Here is a 17,207-nt window from a genome sequence, read left to right as displayed (position 1 = left end):
TATATGGATGATATTACCACCATACTCCAAACAGCAGTTTGATCAGCAAGACTACTGTAGAGGATTGATCAGCTAGTGGGTTGGGCAAGGATGGAGATCAAAGACTCCATATCGCCATGTTAGTCTCTTAGAAAAGGGATCAGATGTGATAATACCATCTTTGTTGCCAGCGGTGCGATCCCACTGCTGTTGAAATAGCCCATTCATAGCCTGGAAGGAGCTCTCAGACAGACAGATGGGGAATATAGTAAGGAAGCGTCTTGCTGACGGCCTTGACAGGATCAATCAGAGCCAGCTGCCAGGTAAGTACAAAGTATGGTGCTACCAGGCCGTACAGTACCAAAGGATCATGTGGGTGCTGAAAATAAGTGAGATCTCCTCCTCGCCAGTAAGCAAGATGGATAGTTTAGCAAACTCATATATTAGGAAGTGGTGGGGTTGCCAAGATGCTTCTCAGGCCTCTTCAGTAGGAGCAAATTACATCTGCCTCTGCAATCTGTCAGCACAGGATACAAGCAGAAGAAGGCTCATCTGATTCTGGAACGGAGGGAATCCACCAACCATTTGATGAGAAGAGTGCACATATAAGTACACACAGGAAGTAAGTGGAAAGTCCAGGATCAGGAAATCAGCAGGCTGCACACTGCATTAGCAGTACACTGAAAAGGCACCGTTGGAATGCAACAGATAGCAATGCCCAGCAGGTAGACCATCAACCTGTATCAAGATGTGCTTGTAAATTAATCTCCATTTACTGCAATTGTAGCAAACTGTTACCACAGACAAAAAATTTACCACATAAAATTGATGTACTCATAAAATAAAACAACCTCTTTGACACCCACTTACAGAGAAAGCAAGAAGTTACATAAGATAAATGTTAGTGCAACAAAATAAAACAGAGCTAACTGGATGCATCTCCTACAGGAATTAATGACAATTGTAACTGTTCTAAATTAAATGTAATAGGCCTTTATCACTGCTGAATCGGTTACCCGATATTTTCGTCAAAGCAGTGCAGGGATAGCGTTTCTGTTTTGGCCAAGACGACGCGGTCTGATTAGTGAAGGAGAATTCATAAGTCAAGGGTTCCACGTTGAACAAAGGCTACAAGTTCTTTGAGAAGTTTATTTTTAACTACAGAGGTAAGTAAATTGCAAACACTAGCCTTGTCTGCTATTTAGCTAGGCTAGCTAGTAAAAACAGACTAAGGCTAATTCTAATAAATAACTGCAGACTATTTGTTATTTGTATACTTTAATGTGTGACGTTGGGGAGGCGAGGCAAGCTGCACAGACGAGCCGTGTCGAACACACACAGACGTTTATTAGCACACGAAAGTAAACAAACAGAAAGTAAAACACAAACAGTGACACTACGTATAAGTGACACAAAATGCCATAAACACGCCATAAACAGTGATATGAACACTACTAAGGTAACAGCTCACACCGGGTTAACACCGAAAAGGGCTGATTATTACAGAGGGACTTCAATATACACGTTAAATGACGACAAAGGACAGGTGTAACACGCAGTCGACTAACGTGGGAGGGGCGGGACACACACAAGGACATGGAGAGGAGTCGAGGAGAAGGGGGCCGTGCCATGACATAATGCACTACAAATAACCTGGAAAAGCGCTTATCATCAGTCTTAAGTATTTGGTGGATAAATAATAAAAGAATCTAAACTAAATAATAGAAAGTACACTATTACTTCGCACTGGAAAGCTCTGGTTCCTCTTCTGGCAATGGTTCTTTGATCTGGAAACACCACAGTTGATGATGATGCTAGCAGTGAGATGTTTTGGGGACACTTGGTAAAACTGATTTAAATATGACTTTTTACCCTTACAAAAGATATGCAATAACTTAATATTTTGTAACGTGTGTATATAATATAATGTAATCTATCATATGAGCACTGTATTGCAAATTGTATATAAAACTCTCAAACGTGGCCTGCATCCAAATAAATATTTTTAGTTAAATTGATAGACTAATCTGGTAGACTTCATTAAAATGATTAAAATTTGGATTTTAGCCAGAAGCTAAAGTAAATGTCATGCTTACTATTGAAAGATATTGACTGAATTGTGCATTTTATGAGGAATCCAAAATATTTTAAGCTTATGTAAATATTTCTTTAACATTCTTTGTATAGTGTACTTTTCCGCAAATACCATCTGTGAGAAAAAAAGATACATTTTGAAAATACCAATTTGCAGTCAACGTTTCAGCCCTAATGTAGGGCGGTCGGGGCTTCACCTGAAGCATGCCAAGCCTCATGAGGCATCACATCTAACTAAAACTGAAGCTTCCCACAGTTCACAAGCACAAGGAATGAAAGTACGTCAGGTTTTACTCTCACAGACCCACTCTTGCAAGTGGCTCTGCTGGAAGATGCATGAAACGTTTTAGGAAGTACTCTTCATACTCTTCTGCAATTCATGCATGTTATGGGCCACATACTAGCCATAACCTTAGGAGAGGTTTTGGCTGGGTAAAGGCTGATCAAACTAGTGCCCACATAGTGTTGACTGATGGGTTCTGTACAAGATCCCATCTGAGTGGTTGTGAGAGAGAACCACTAATGGGGGGATTAGGCAGGATAAGCTAGAAAGATGTATCAGCAGTAGTCACAGCAAACGCAAACAAAGCAACATAAGCCAAGAGACTTAGGGAGAAGGTGGAGATGGCAAACACACGCATGCAAACACGCACGCATGCACACGCACGCATGCAAACACGCACGCATGCACACGCACGCATGCAAACACGCACGCATGCACACGCACGCATGCAAACACGCACGCATGCACACGCACGCATGCAAACACGCACGCATGCACACGCACGCATGCAAACACGCACTTATGCACACACACGCATGCACATAAAAAGAATAAAATCATATGCGAAGGCTACAGGTTGTGTAGGAAGCGTGAAGCATTTTCATTGCTGAAATATATGGCAAGGCACCAGTAAGAACAGTTGGGTGGGAGGTGGGGGTTAACTGCCTTCTGAAACAGGCAGTTAAAAAGGACTGTTCCTATGGCACACCCCCCATAAAATCCAGGCCTAAAATGCTCTTTTTTCCCTATATCTAATTAAATAAAACATAGCACAAATTCTGTAAGCTTGTAGAAGGCACTTTGATGAAGTAAGATTCTTTACATATGCAAATGAGCAATTTTTCCATTAACTCAGATTACAAATAGTTTAAATACCATGGGAGTAATGTAATGGATAAACAGGACTATGACCTACTGGTAAAATTGCCTGAGTACAGTATCTCAAATTAATGGTGTCCTTGGTGAACATTCCCTTTAAAAAAGCCACTTTGAAGGGCCAAGGTGAGCCTTGCAGAGAATCCAACACATCCTATTCTTATTGGAGGAAAAGAGATGCTGTCCTTAATCACTAAGTCACATACAAGACAGTGGGGTGTTTACATGGACATGTGGAAACGATGCTCAATCAGTAGTTTGAAGGGTTGGCCAGTGCTACGTTGCTGCATATTTGAGGAAAGATATGATGGCAGGCTTAATACACACTTCACACTTCACATTTTTCTTACAGGTTGCCTGACACATTAGATCAAAACAAAATATGAAAAGGAATAAAAGTTTGTGAGAAACAAAAATACAGCATTGTGACTTGTGACTCTCCCTGTGAACGAAGTGATTTACTATCTACAGTAGAGGCCTCAAAAAAACTATTTCTGCAATTTGCATTCAAGACAGCTATGAGTCACTCTCTGTATGTTCCTTCCTTTTCTGTTGTGAGCTCTCTCTAAGTGTACACATGCAAAAGGCACATCCGCAGACACATTTGTGCTCCATGTAATATCTCTATAGTAATGCACACAGAAAGCCTGCTTGCTTCCTTCACTGGTCCTGATGACGCTCACCAATGCAGTGCATGATTGAAAAGTGAAACAGCTGCCTGTGATGCATTAAAAGATGCCTTATAATCACCTCCACTTTAATGCCCTGAACTGGGACAGGGATCTAAAGCAGGAGTGGGTGGGGAGTAAAATGGGCTTCTTTCCTCTGCAGTCAGGAAGGCGCATATGAAAGCTACAATTAGCGAGCTATCGAGTGCCGAGCTAAAGCTGAGAGAGGAGGGAAGAGGAAGACTCTGGTGGTGTGACGCAGACCTCACGAGTAAAGGTGGAGGAGGGTCTGATTGGAGGGGAACAGATGCTCACACCATCTCACATTCAGTTGAATGGCAACTGAAAATCCAGTGAGAACGTTACAGCTGAGGTTCAATGCAATTAACAGCCATGCAAAAATGGTGGGGGTTAGGTGTGGCTTTCAAATTCCTCTCACTTCCTGCTGTCCTCAGTGTGTGCATTATTAGAGAGGGCATGTATGAGACTGATCAGGATGTTCCTTACTTTGTCATCGTAGGAGAAGGTGTCTGAACGAGTCTCATAGTGAAACGGTATGCTGTACTCTGAGATAAATCAGCCACCATCTCCGTAAAATTCATGTCTTATTTTCCAATTCTGAACTCAGTAGAGACTACAGTAGACTACATAAGAATGCTTAGCAACATGTTAAGCTTTATTTAGGTTACCAAAGAGTGAAAAGTCTCGGCTAGTAAAAAAAAGGGTATGTTTTCATATTATTCTATTAACATTTCTACAGTATAAACAGTATGTTCATCTTATATTCATGTTTTTAATGAATGCCTCTTAATGGATACATAGCTTTATATGCTTTATAAGCATTATATGCTTGAAGGCAGTAATTATTGAAATTTATAATACTGTTATATGTGATCTCCAAAATGCACTTTCAGAACATAAATGGGTATCACTCATTTTTTAGAAGCTTTTCTTATGCAGGTTTGAGAACTTTGTTAGATTAAATTTAGACTTTACATAGAATAATATGAGGCTATATCAGATAGTAGTGACAATACTGCCCTCAAATGTGCCAATTAACCTTTAGGGGTTTTATTCTATAAAGTTCATATATATTTCAAACATATTTAATGGTCAGATTTATGCTTTAGTCAGTACATGATTACTCTAACTCTGGACAAGTGCCATAACATTTTCAAGACTGCTGTTATAATTACGTTCCACAGTAATCTCCTTAACAGGACAATTAAACTTGCTATTTCATTAGCAAAAGTGGCATTCTAAAAAGCAGTCTGAGTGCTCTTTTAACTGAGCTGTCAGTACCACCAATAAGGTCTATTTGCAGCTCAATAAAAATGGGCAGAGGTTTTATAGTTATTTATACATGCTATTGTAATTACAGCACTCAGGCAATGCTGAGGCACCTGAGCCTTTTTCAGGTTCTGGCTTAGCAACACTTCTTAAAAAAACAGAACAAAAACAATTCTTCTGCATGAAGTGCACCAGGCTTGTCTGGCCATTTGTTTTGGTGTTTTCTTTCTTATTTGCCTTTTGGTTTTACAGCATACATCAGAAATCGTTTTGCTGTCCGGACATTAGTTTGCTCCTATAAACCAAGCACATACTGTGCATATCTCTTTTGTCCCGTTAGTGCTTTTAACGATGCAGGGAACATTTTTTGAAATATTAAAAACTGAAAGAATGCTTGAATTTTAACAGAAAATAAGTCTATTTAAAGGGGCATGATATGACGCAGAATGATAAATGATATGTTCTGTAATAAGTGGGACCATGATATTTCATAAGTACATTATTCGGATACTATGTAATACCGTGAAAATCATTTTACTTTAAACGGGATTTTGTGTCACTGGAAGTGAACACTTCAGACTGGTTGAGCAAGGGACATACAGGTATATGTCCTCACCTTTAATCTGAGAAAGTGGTTAGCTTTTCTGAACACATAGTGTTCTGGTCTTTCTCCTGCGTGCACGCACATGTACACAAGTACACACATACACATAAGCTCACATCTGAAATTTCATATAATTTCACTGTCCATTATTCTTTTTAAAGGTCAAGACTCAGGGTATATTGGGCTTATGATATTTCATATAACATTGACGTGTTGATTTGGAATGTGCTTTACAAAGGTCAAATTTAACTGTTCCAGAACAAAATTACCAAGTTTCCATTTGGAGGTAATGTATTGTTATGCCTGTGACTCACCCCTTGTTAGTAAGCATACTGCATTTGTATGGGCTATGATGTGGCCCAGGCTGTGGTGTAACTGGAGTACACTTCACTATTATGTAGATAGCATATCTACATTACAGGTATTTCCAAAACAATAGGATTGTAGTAGGTAGCACATTGCATTTGAAATGAAAATCTGTTTGAATTACATCTTTATTGTTTGAACCATATGTCATGAATCCTCCAGTCCTGTTTGCAGCTTGCCCTGGTTCTCTGTAACATTATATCATCTATGTTTTCCACATAGCGCCAGTGTGCCTACAAAGATGCTTCACTTCAGAGTTCATCTTGCAGCTGCTGCCATTGCATCATCAGGAAGGGCACTGTTCGAGCATAACCAGGTCTGTCAGGTCTTTTACTGTTGCTAAACTTAACAATGCATTTTGAGAGATCTAATTTATTTGTAGTAACACTTTATATTAGGGTTCAGTTAACTGGCCTTAGTTGCAGCATTTGTAAACATTAACAAACAAAACACACTGTTTGCAGGCCAAGGTCATGGCCTATAGTGTGGTGTCCCAATGGGCTTCTGATGCGCTTGGTACCATGCAGGTGAGAACTGAGTGGATGGGAGCCTGGTCACATAGCGTGACCACTACACTCCCTTAATAAACATGTCAGACAAAGTGATGAGGCTGAGCAAAAGCTCTGTGAAAGTAAGGGCCTGTTTCCCTAAACACTGCTGTTTACTTTCAATGATTTACTTCAGATAAGATATTCATTCCTTCAGAAAATCAGAACCCTTATGTTATAGTCATTTTTAATGCACTAAATATCAATCTTTAGGAAAACAATTTGATTAGGAGGATGGTGGGAAAAGAAGGAGAACTGAACTGACAAAACAGGTGCTCTAAGGTCCCTGTGGCCTTTGTTACGCTCCAAGCAGTAATGACTTACACTTACATTCAAAGGCCTGCAAAATAACATCTGCTCCCTTTTTATCAGAACTCACCAGTTCCTTTATTAGAAACACTTATTTTGTCACTAGCCTTCTTAGCTACACCTAGGAGGCATTTTATAACAGTATAATTACAAACTGCAGCCCATCTGTTGGCTTGTATAATTTGCCAGCCATCCTCTGCCCCAGTTGTCAATAATCAGTGTCTAACCGCAAAGCCACTGCTGACCAGATATTTGTAGAACGTGTTCAACACAGTATTAACTCAGATATGTGGCACTGCTGTCGCTGTTGTTCTGGTATAAGTTCATCAGGCACAACTATATCTAACATAATAGATGCACTGGGCCATGCATCTGATGACCAAAACTGAACTTGTTAGATATGAAGCCCCCGTGTGGGCACTAATGCTTCAGTTCTAAACATTTCACAGAGGTCAACAAAAAAGAACGACAAGGTTGTAGTTCCGATTCCCAACTATGGAGACAAAAACACCCTTGAGGTGCGATTTCATTAGACCTATGCCTGAGGGTGTTATTAACAGGTGTGTGTTTAGTGAGAGTCTCATGTCTGAGTTTGCCCCAAGAACACTCACAGAGCCGTATCAGGGCCTCTGCCAAGACAGGGGAACAGCTGTTTGGGCCAGACTGTGTAATCCTGCATGCCAAAAGTGATGACGAAGGGCTGGGCAGGTGGGTGGTAGTGTTGGTCAAAGAGAATAATGAATGATGAAAGAGAGGAAGAAATTGGGTTAAAAGCGTTGCTTTGAGATGGATGTGATACTGTAGTGATGGGCCATGATCTATCTGAATATTTTTAGTATGTTGGTCTCTATTGCACTTTGATTCTTGTAACTCCTGCTCACTATACACTGGAAGAAAATGAAATAAAAAGATCAGGTAACAAGACATTTGATTCTCCTACCCTGTGCTGTTATTTAAAAATGGAAGACAACACAGTTTTAAAAACTACTCAGAAAAGACTTCGACTTTGCTGCTGCCAAATATATATATGACAATTTAAATATATAAATTCTACAAAAACTGCTACTTTGTTGTTCACCCCAATAGTCATGCTTGAAGTGACCCATGTTGAAGTAAAGCAAAGTGTCCCACAATACTGGTATATCAGCTTCATTCTTGATAATGACTTCCTTTGTGTCACATACCTGTCCCATTTACCAGCTCCATTTGAGTTAAAGTAGATCAGATAGTTAAAGTGAATTGTGGTTGTGTAGGCTTTGGACATTCCATTTAAATGAACTGATTATAAATCCACTGATGTGTGGGCAGCTGCCTGGGAGGTCATAAACTCATCACTGTCATGAGAAGTTTGTAGGAGTATAAGTAAAAAGATGCTAATATTCTGCTTGTAAGAGCAGAACTTACTTTTAAAAGCACTCTTTATGTGCTACTTTGATTTCTCCAAATTGTTAAATGGACATATCCATTTTTGATGTTTTAATAGCAGGAAAATGATAACAATGTACATCCCTGATTTTATATGCATCCATGTGAAGCAATATGTAAAAGGTTCAGCAATTGGGTTTAATGTGATGATGAAGATAAACTGAGAGAACTCCAGTGAGATAAATGCAAATTGCCTAACCATAACTCTAACAAGACCAGAATAATAAAAGAATCTCAATCATGTCCCGACTAACACCCAGCCAGACACGAGGCACTGTAGATGTTGCAACACTCCTCTTCACGCATGACACCATTCCTCTTCACCTGAGTACTGATTATGCACACCTGTCCCTGATCTCACCAGGGCTTTATAAACCAACAGGTTTCTTCTCAGTGTTTCTCATTAGCCTGCCAGCCAGACTAAAGCTACACCTGCATCTTTAACTTAACTGCATCTTACGTGCTTTGCCTACTAGTCAGCAGTACCTGATCATACTAAAGTGCTCTTCATCATCTATCATCTCATGGGGAGAGCCAAGGTCTGAGGCACCATGCTGGTTACCACCAATTCCCTGCTGAGGCTAATCTGCTCATAAGTTCATAAAACAACTGAAGGTGTTCACCATTCAAAGCAGAGAAGAGTTTGTGGGAGAGTCCCTGCTGCACCTTAAGTAGCAGAATATCCCTTGGTTTTCCAGACAGTGACAGCAGCCGCTCACTGGAATGAAGAGGCTTTAATCAATGTTTTCATGGATGGGTTAAGGAGATACAAGCTGAGCTGACCTGCTGTAAGCTCACAGCTTCTCTGGATAAGGCAGTACAGTGAGTGATGACCAGCATGTATGACCAGCTCTTGAAAGTGAAGGACCTTTTTCTCTACTCCTATGCCAATTCAAGGGTCACATCACTCATCATGTGCCACACACCCTCGTTCAGGGCAGTGCATTACCCACCAAACATCTATGTGTAATGCACAAATGGTCTTTGTTCTGTCATGTACTGCCTGGACCCAGACCCTGCTTCTTCGTTCCATCGGGCCCATTCCTCTAGGCCTGCACCTCATTGCCTGGATCGCCTTTGCTCATGGTTCACTACTGGCCCCTGGTGGTGGGGTACTGTCACATCTCATCCAACACGCAGCCAGACATTAAGCAGTACGCACACCCATGAGCACCGATTCCAGCCCTGGTTTGCAATGCACCTCACTTTTGTTTCGCCCACGGCATCACTCCCCTTTACCTCAGAACTGATCACACACACCTGTGCCCAATCTCACCAGAGCTTCACAAACCCATATGTTTCTTCCCACAGTGCTTAGCATTAGCCTGACAACCAAAGTGAATCTAAGCTTGCATCTTTCTGAATTTAAACACTTACCTCAGCTGTCTCTGTTTATTCCATTCATTTGTTTGTTTTGCTTTTGGATTCCTTTTTTTTTCTGCTTTTGTGTTGTTTATTGTCTTGGAGTACAGCAATAAACCCAAGTGTGCTGGACAGCTTGTGTCATCAGCTAAACAATGAATTTTAAAGAATAGATGTCATAGGCAGAATAAGTGAGAGAATGCATTTATAGACACAATATGTTTATAGACATAATTATCAGAGTTAGTTTCAAAATAACTTAATCTTAATCTTAATTCTTAATATTAGTCTTAATCATATATGCTATTGATCAATTAAATCTACTAAAGAATTTCACTGCAAAAAAGATGAAATAAAAAGCCTTTATTGTAAATAAAATGATGTAATAGTTAGTCACAGCAGGCAACACACAAAGGTGGCAGCAAAACTGTAATCATGTTTTCTGTTTTTCTCAGTTAACATTTTTCATTCTTTCCTTCTACCTGCATTTTTTATGCTGCAAGAAGTAGCTCCCAGCCTGAAAATTTGATGTTATGTGAGGCATATGTTATATCATGACATCTATATCAAGGGGTGTGTGTGTGTGTGTGTGTGTGTGTGTGTGTGTGTGTGTGTGTGTGTGTGTGTGTGTGTGTGTGTGTGTGTGTGTGTGCATGCACGTGAATAAAAACCACACTTCCTAGCACCATGACATCTGAAAAACAACTTCTTTCTTAATGATGTGATTAAATTATATTGGGCTATCATCTTGGACCCTTGCCAATACATTAACCCCTGATACCAGACACATCAGCCCCCACCCTCATGCTTGAATCTTACACCTCTCAGAAAGGAAAATGTGAAATTAGGTGTATGTAGCTATATCCTGTTCATTACTGATCCAACACTGTGAAAACACAGATACACTTGGAACCATTCTACAGTGAGCTCGTCCTATCCTTCAGCTGCAGGAGTCTGGTACTGTGTCAAGATTTGCTGACCCCTCGTTAGCAGGCTGACTGTCTTTAATGTTCAACATAACTGAGTGACTAAAAGCTTTCTTGCCACCATCTACCATTTTCTGCTCCTCTTACCCTCTATAAACCCAGCTTCCACCCACGGCTTAGAGCGAAAAATGATTAGGAACCGGAAATAAACTCAGCAGTTGGTTGGGCATTAAAGATTAAGTAGCCACTCTGCTTGAATGAAATACTGGCAATTTGAAGTCACTCAAAATGCTTAAGCACTTTTTTTTTGTTGCAATCCCTGTGGGCTCTTTTCCAGTGACAGAAAATTAGAAATCCTTAACGGTAAAAGATATTGTACATGAATGCATGAAGGCCAGCTTTGTGTTGTGTACCTCAAAGGCCATGCAAGCTTAGAGACCAACTGTGATTGTTAGTAAATTAACAGAGATGTAATTAAAGATTCTTAGAATTTTAGTAGAATAATTTATTAGAATTCTCTGAGCAGCCCATAACACTGCTAGCATTTGGAAAAATACGGCATTGTTTATCATTGTTATTATCAACACATCTGTTCACCTGTTTTTGAATCAGCCATGCTGTATCCATCCATCCACTGTTCATTTCAAGGTCTTGCTTTTTCCAAGAATTGGTTATTAATGCTGGCAGGATCTGGACAGCATGGAAAAATAGCAGATACCTCAAATAGTACAGGTCTATTGTCAACAGGACACTGTGTAATAAGGTACAGGCTTATTGCCAACAGGTCACTGTGTAATACAAGGACACAGATCCAGGTATTCAAGGACTGTGTGTGTGTGTGTGTGTGTGTGTGTGTGTGTGTATGTGTGTGTGTGTGTGAGAATTATATCCATTGTAAGAACAAGGAAGAACCTCACCAACCAATGGCTTTTATTATTTTTATGTTTTCTCAGTGTAGCTTCTCACTACATTACCCAAGATGCAGCTGTGACCTTTATAACAATAGTGTGTAATAAAAATTGCAGTTAGGTTCTGGGCTCTGCAGTATGCTGAATTTGAGCAGTCAGGGGCAGTGTCTAATAATCTCACCATAATAGTGGTTGGAAAATGGTAGAGATGAGTAAATGAGGAAATAAATTATTTTCATGCACATGTGTGTATCTCTGTTGTTTATAGGAACATGTGTGTGTGTGTGTGTGTGTGTGTGTGTGTGTGTGTGTGTGTGTGTGTGTGTGTGTGTGTGTGTGTGTGTGTGTGTGTGTGTGTGTGTGTGTGTGTGTGTGTGCACGCGTGGTGGGGAGGGGAAGTCTGTGCTCTGCATCTGTCCTTTACTCAGAGCTAAATCAGGACAGCAGAAACTGATGTCACTTAAAATCCATTTAGTTCACACCTGCTGCTCTGGATTCACTTGTTTCCCACTCTCTTGGTCCTAGATTACCCGCAACTACACTTACACAGCACAGCAGGGGTCAAAGTCAGGCACTGTGAGATAGCCCAGGTGTACAGCACCTGACAGCTGGAACAACAGCCAGAAGGTGTAGTGACACAGCCTGCTGTATGATTACCGGTGGTGTGAGCTTTCCGGGGTGTGCTGCATTTGCACAGTGCCCTTACACTGAAGGGCACCTTTTTGACAAGGTGATAGATGCTGGTGACCACACATCAGGCACAAAGACATACACACAAAAAAACAGACATAGACACACACACACACAAACAATAATCACTAATCTTTTGCTGCCCAGAAAGACACACCGACACCCACCCACAAAATCCACACACAGAGAGCAAAAAACTGAAGTCTTATCACACTGTCCTTCAGCTCAATGCAGGGAGTGTGATAAGACAAAAGGAGAAACGTATGTGTGCGTGACTGCGTATGTGTCTATGTCTAAGCACACGTGGGCATACGTTAGCTATCTTTGTGATCTGACACACAGGAACTAAGAGGTGTTATGTACTGTCCTCATCTCTATCATAAATGCAAAGCTCTTAAAGAACACAAAGCACATATCTTTCTGCCATGTCAATGGCTGATGCTGTGCATAGCATTAACAAACACTAAATCAAATAATTAAATTAGCAGACAATAAGACTCAATTATCTAAGATGACTTATTCAATCAATGCTCTAAAGCCCAACTTAAAATAATGAAAACTGCATGATCCTTATTTCTTTGTGCCACTTTACAATAAAAGGGAAATATTCTCAGCAAATTTCAAACATTTTCTCCAAACAAAAGAAAACTGGAAAAGATTGTGATTGTTGTGTTTTCTTTTTTAAGTATAAGTAAGAGCCACTAATGAGACACTTAAATGAGATTAATAAGAGATAAAGTCAGTCCAGATCGGAGAACTGGCACACGCACTGTGAACCTACATGATACGCATTGACCATACTGCACATCAATTTTCAAAACCACATCACTCACAGGTCTCATGACTGATAGGCACAAGACGCAGCTCTGCTCTGTTTCCGTTCAGGGAGAAAGAAACAGGTAAGTTATCCAGGTGATATGCCTGGATATTCCTTTACCCTCAGATACTGAGCCATCAGAAATTCATCTATTTACTGTGCATGTGCATATGTGTGTGTGTGTGTGGGGGGGGGGGGGGGGGGGGGGCATGGTAGTGATATTCTTCCATTAGCAACAAATAATTGAAATAATAAGTTTAACTGATCCGAACTAACATCATGGCACCATTTTACCACTTACAGCCTTGAACTAAAGTGACTATAATGAAGTAATCAGAAGAGCAGTGCTGCTCCTAGAACTGGGTGGGACTGCATGGATTTGAACATAGTCATATAGAAAAGAGCTTTGTTCCATTACTTAAACACAACAGCGATGTTAACTGGCTCCCAGCAAACTTGCGTCTCTTAATACAATAAGCTGTTTGGTCTGAGACATGGGGGGTGGGGGGGTGGGGGGGGGGTTGGATGGTTGCCACCCTTCTGTCTATTTAAATGCTGCTTTCTGCTCCTACTTCGTGGGTTTGCCTCTGCTCAGGTTGTTATGTATGTTGATGTGTGTGTTCACTGTTCTAATGGAGCAAATGTTTGGAGCTTAGCCTTGTGCAATATGCCTGGATGATTTCATAGTTTTCTCTTGCTTGCTAGATGAACACGACTGTATTGGACAGTGAGTGCACCTTTACGGAGCTGAAGCACTAGTCATTGTTATAAACCTGCAGAGGTGAGATTGTTAATATGGGTGTTTGGTGACCAAACTTTAACTGAGTGGTCGTTCTGTCATTCAAAAGATTGTACTTTCAATCTGAGAAACACTCTATATTTATTTTCTTTGGGTGGTAAGAATGGTTGATTTTATTTCTCTAAGAACGAAGGAATCTCTAGTCATATATAGTTGGGATATACGCCTAAATTCAAATCACAGAATTAACCCGGAATTATATTATTCAAACATTTCCTGTAATATTTGTTCTTGTTTTGCAGTATATTTTAAATTAAACAATGTAATGATACAGCTAGGGACACACCAAAGTTTTAACCAAACCTTGCATCAATCTTGCATCAAAGGTACACTAATAACATGGTCCTCTTTTAAACCCAAAGGTTTCAGAAAGCCAGTTTGGACTGTAATGTCAGATAGGCTGTCTGGATATGTTCATGTTTTGGAATTTTGAATAAACATGCAACATAATATTGATAAATAGTTTTATATTTTACGGTTCATTAGTTTCATTTTGTCAAGTTTTATGCTTGTAATATGTTTCTGTAGTAGTATATTGTTGTTTTGTACTGGTGTCGTCCAGTGCTGACAGTCTAGCTTTTCACAACCAACTGATAACTTAAATTACATATATTACACATACACTCCATTTTATTAGGCAGATGGATATTTAAAATATACATCTTGTGATCCGAGTACATAGGCGTAATATGCTTGTTTTAGTCAATAAATCTAAATGTATTATGTTCATAAGTACAGAATCAGAAAATTATTGTTCTTATATTTTATGCCATAGTGCTGAGATAATAAACATGATACAGCTGAAGTTTCTTGAATTGCTATTTTATCAAAATAAAAAAAACTCAAATATATTTTAAACCACAGTGCTGTTACTTCTTGTATTGTTCAGTGACAATAGACTTGACAAAGGCAGCCATAAAAGCTTCTGTGAACCTCTTCAGTCCCAGTGCTGATTTCTTTTCAGTGAATGCATATGCCTGAGGATTTGATTTCTTAAAGGCAATGTGAATTTGAGGGGGAACTGAATTGAATGCAACGCCTGGTCCTCGTTCTTGTCCCCAGCACTTTCAAAGCAAAGTTACGCCCATGACTGATTACATCTGGTGGTTGGACTTGGCAGAATTTCTGTTTTCCCTTGCATGCATAATGGTAACTGCACTATGCTACTTACAGTATTGTTGTGATGCACACAGTGAATAACTCAAATTGGTTGGTGTTGCATAAAAAAGTATCTTTGTCAAAATGGTTTCCCTTAGTGGTATGTAGCAAGTCTCCCTGCAGGTAGCTCGTTGGCTACTTTATATGTTTTGATTATTCTCTAATTGGCACTCTCTCCTGGTATAGGTACTAGATGGAATATATTTTAACAATTTTAGTTGAAATTAATATTCGTGCTATTATAGCAGACCTACAAACTGTTTTAATCTTTGTTAACTTTATCTTGTATTACTTTCTGTAAAATATTTCAATAAACTGAAAAGATAACTAAGAATTATGTTATTATTATGTTTAGTATGCCATAGATACAGAAAGTTAAGCTATTTCTCTGTGTGCAATCTTGGAATATTTTAGTTGATTTTATTACACCGAGCCCACACCTTAAACCATTTTACTAAATTAGAGATAAAACAACAATTGCCTGAAAGTAATTTTCTTATGGGGAGTCGCCAACTGCGAAAAGCGTATTTCTACATATATATAATTATTATAATATATATTACACTTTGGTATATATACATTGCAGTGCAGTATTATAATAACTCTGTATTAATTATAGCCAGACAGGGCACTAAAGTTAGCCAGCAGCCAGCAGGGAGTGTTCTGACAATCAAAGCTGTGTGTCAGGATTGGTGAAAGGTGATGGAGCTAACAATGGCTGGATGACTGGGAAAAGACTTAAAGAGAAATTAAAGCAGGATGTCAGTGGAGGGAAAGAGAAAGGGAGTGATGCATGGATGGAAGGATGAGGAACTGTGGGATGTGGGAGGTTGGGATAGCAGAGAACTAGAGGCAGGATAAATGAGTGATGAAGAGAGCCAAACGAAGGCGATCTCCTTGGAAACAGCCTAAGTGCAGAGATGAAAGTGGACGGAAGCAGATGCAGAGGCTGAATGGATGTGAGAAACCTGGGTAGCCCCTCTCTCACCATTCAAAGGACTTCTATTACTGGGTGTTCGTCTGGTTTACAAACCCACAAACTGATACACACACCTACAGAACTCATTAGCGAGATTTGAACTAGAATCTTTTTTGCTACTGGCTCAGGTTGTTCGTTGCTCTCTGATGCAGCTTCTTCTGTTTCTGGCTCAAATCTAAATGGTTGAATTTCTCTGTTGTGATGTACAGTCGCCACCACTGTCACTGCAGTTTCATCATATTCATCAAACTCAAAAATATCTTAGAAATCTGAAGAACCAGCAGCGGAAAATTCGCAGTCCAAGTCAATCGTAATGATGTTTGATCGCAGAGTTGTTCACTGTTGTCCGCCAGTGATGTCACTTGGCAACTTTCTGGAATTTCTGGAGCGACATTGGGTTTTTCCGTCAATTTACTTGAATTTCTTATTTTTAAAGAAATGAACTTGGAACATGTGTGGAGGACGAGGGGCCTGAGGGACTGCACATGAGCTTCACCATCTCAGGGTTTCCCTGTGCTACAGGCTCTGGACTCTGGCAGGAAACACGATGGTCAGTCTCCGGACCTCGGCGTGCTTGGGGACGCACATGTTTCTTGTTTTTTTGCTGGTTTTTTGTTTGATGTGTCAGGTTCCATGCATTAAGGGGGGGGGGGGGGGGGGGGGCTGTCATGTTCGCTCCTCCCTGGTGCCATGGTTCCCACGGCAATGCATCTTTATTTACTTCCTGGTTTTGTTTCCTCGTGTTCCTTGATTTGGTTTCTTTTGGTTCTGCTTCCTAGTTAGTTCAATTAACCTACCTGCTATTGTACTCACCGTTTCGTGTTAATCCTCATCAGTCTCTGCAAACCCCATATTTGTTATCAGTCTTTGTGAAGTCTTATCTACTCGTTTGGAACATTTCTATGCCGTTGTAGATCCTTGTCTGTGTCTCTGGTTTGTTGGATCTCTGCCTGGTTTTGGATTTCCCTCTTTGCCTGTTCACCATCTGTTTTATTTACATTGTTGACTGATTTTTGGATTTTCCACCTTGGCTTGTATTTTGGATTACGACTGTGGAATTCCCGTGTTCTCTAATAAAGCTTCATTCATCTTAATGCAAGCCACTCCATCTCTGGACATGCTCAGA

Source organism: Electrophorus electricus, chromosome 4, assembly GCF_041902795.1.
Source record: "Electrophorus electricus isolate QZ-2024a chromosome 4, ASM4190279v1, whole genome shotgun sequence".
In the NCBI taxonomy this organism is placed as follows: domain Eukaryota; kingdom Metazoa; phylum Chordata; class Actinopteri; order Gymnotiformes; family Gymnotidae; genus Electrophorus; species Electrophorus electricus.
The sequence above is the reverse complement of the archived record's forward strand: the minus strand, read 5'-3'. Positions refer to the sequence as shown.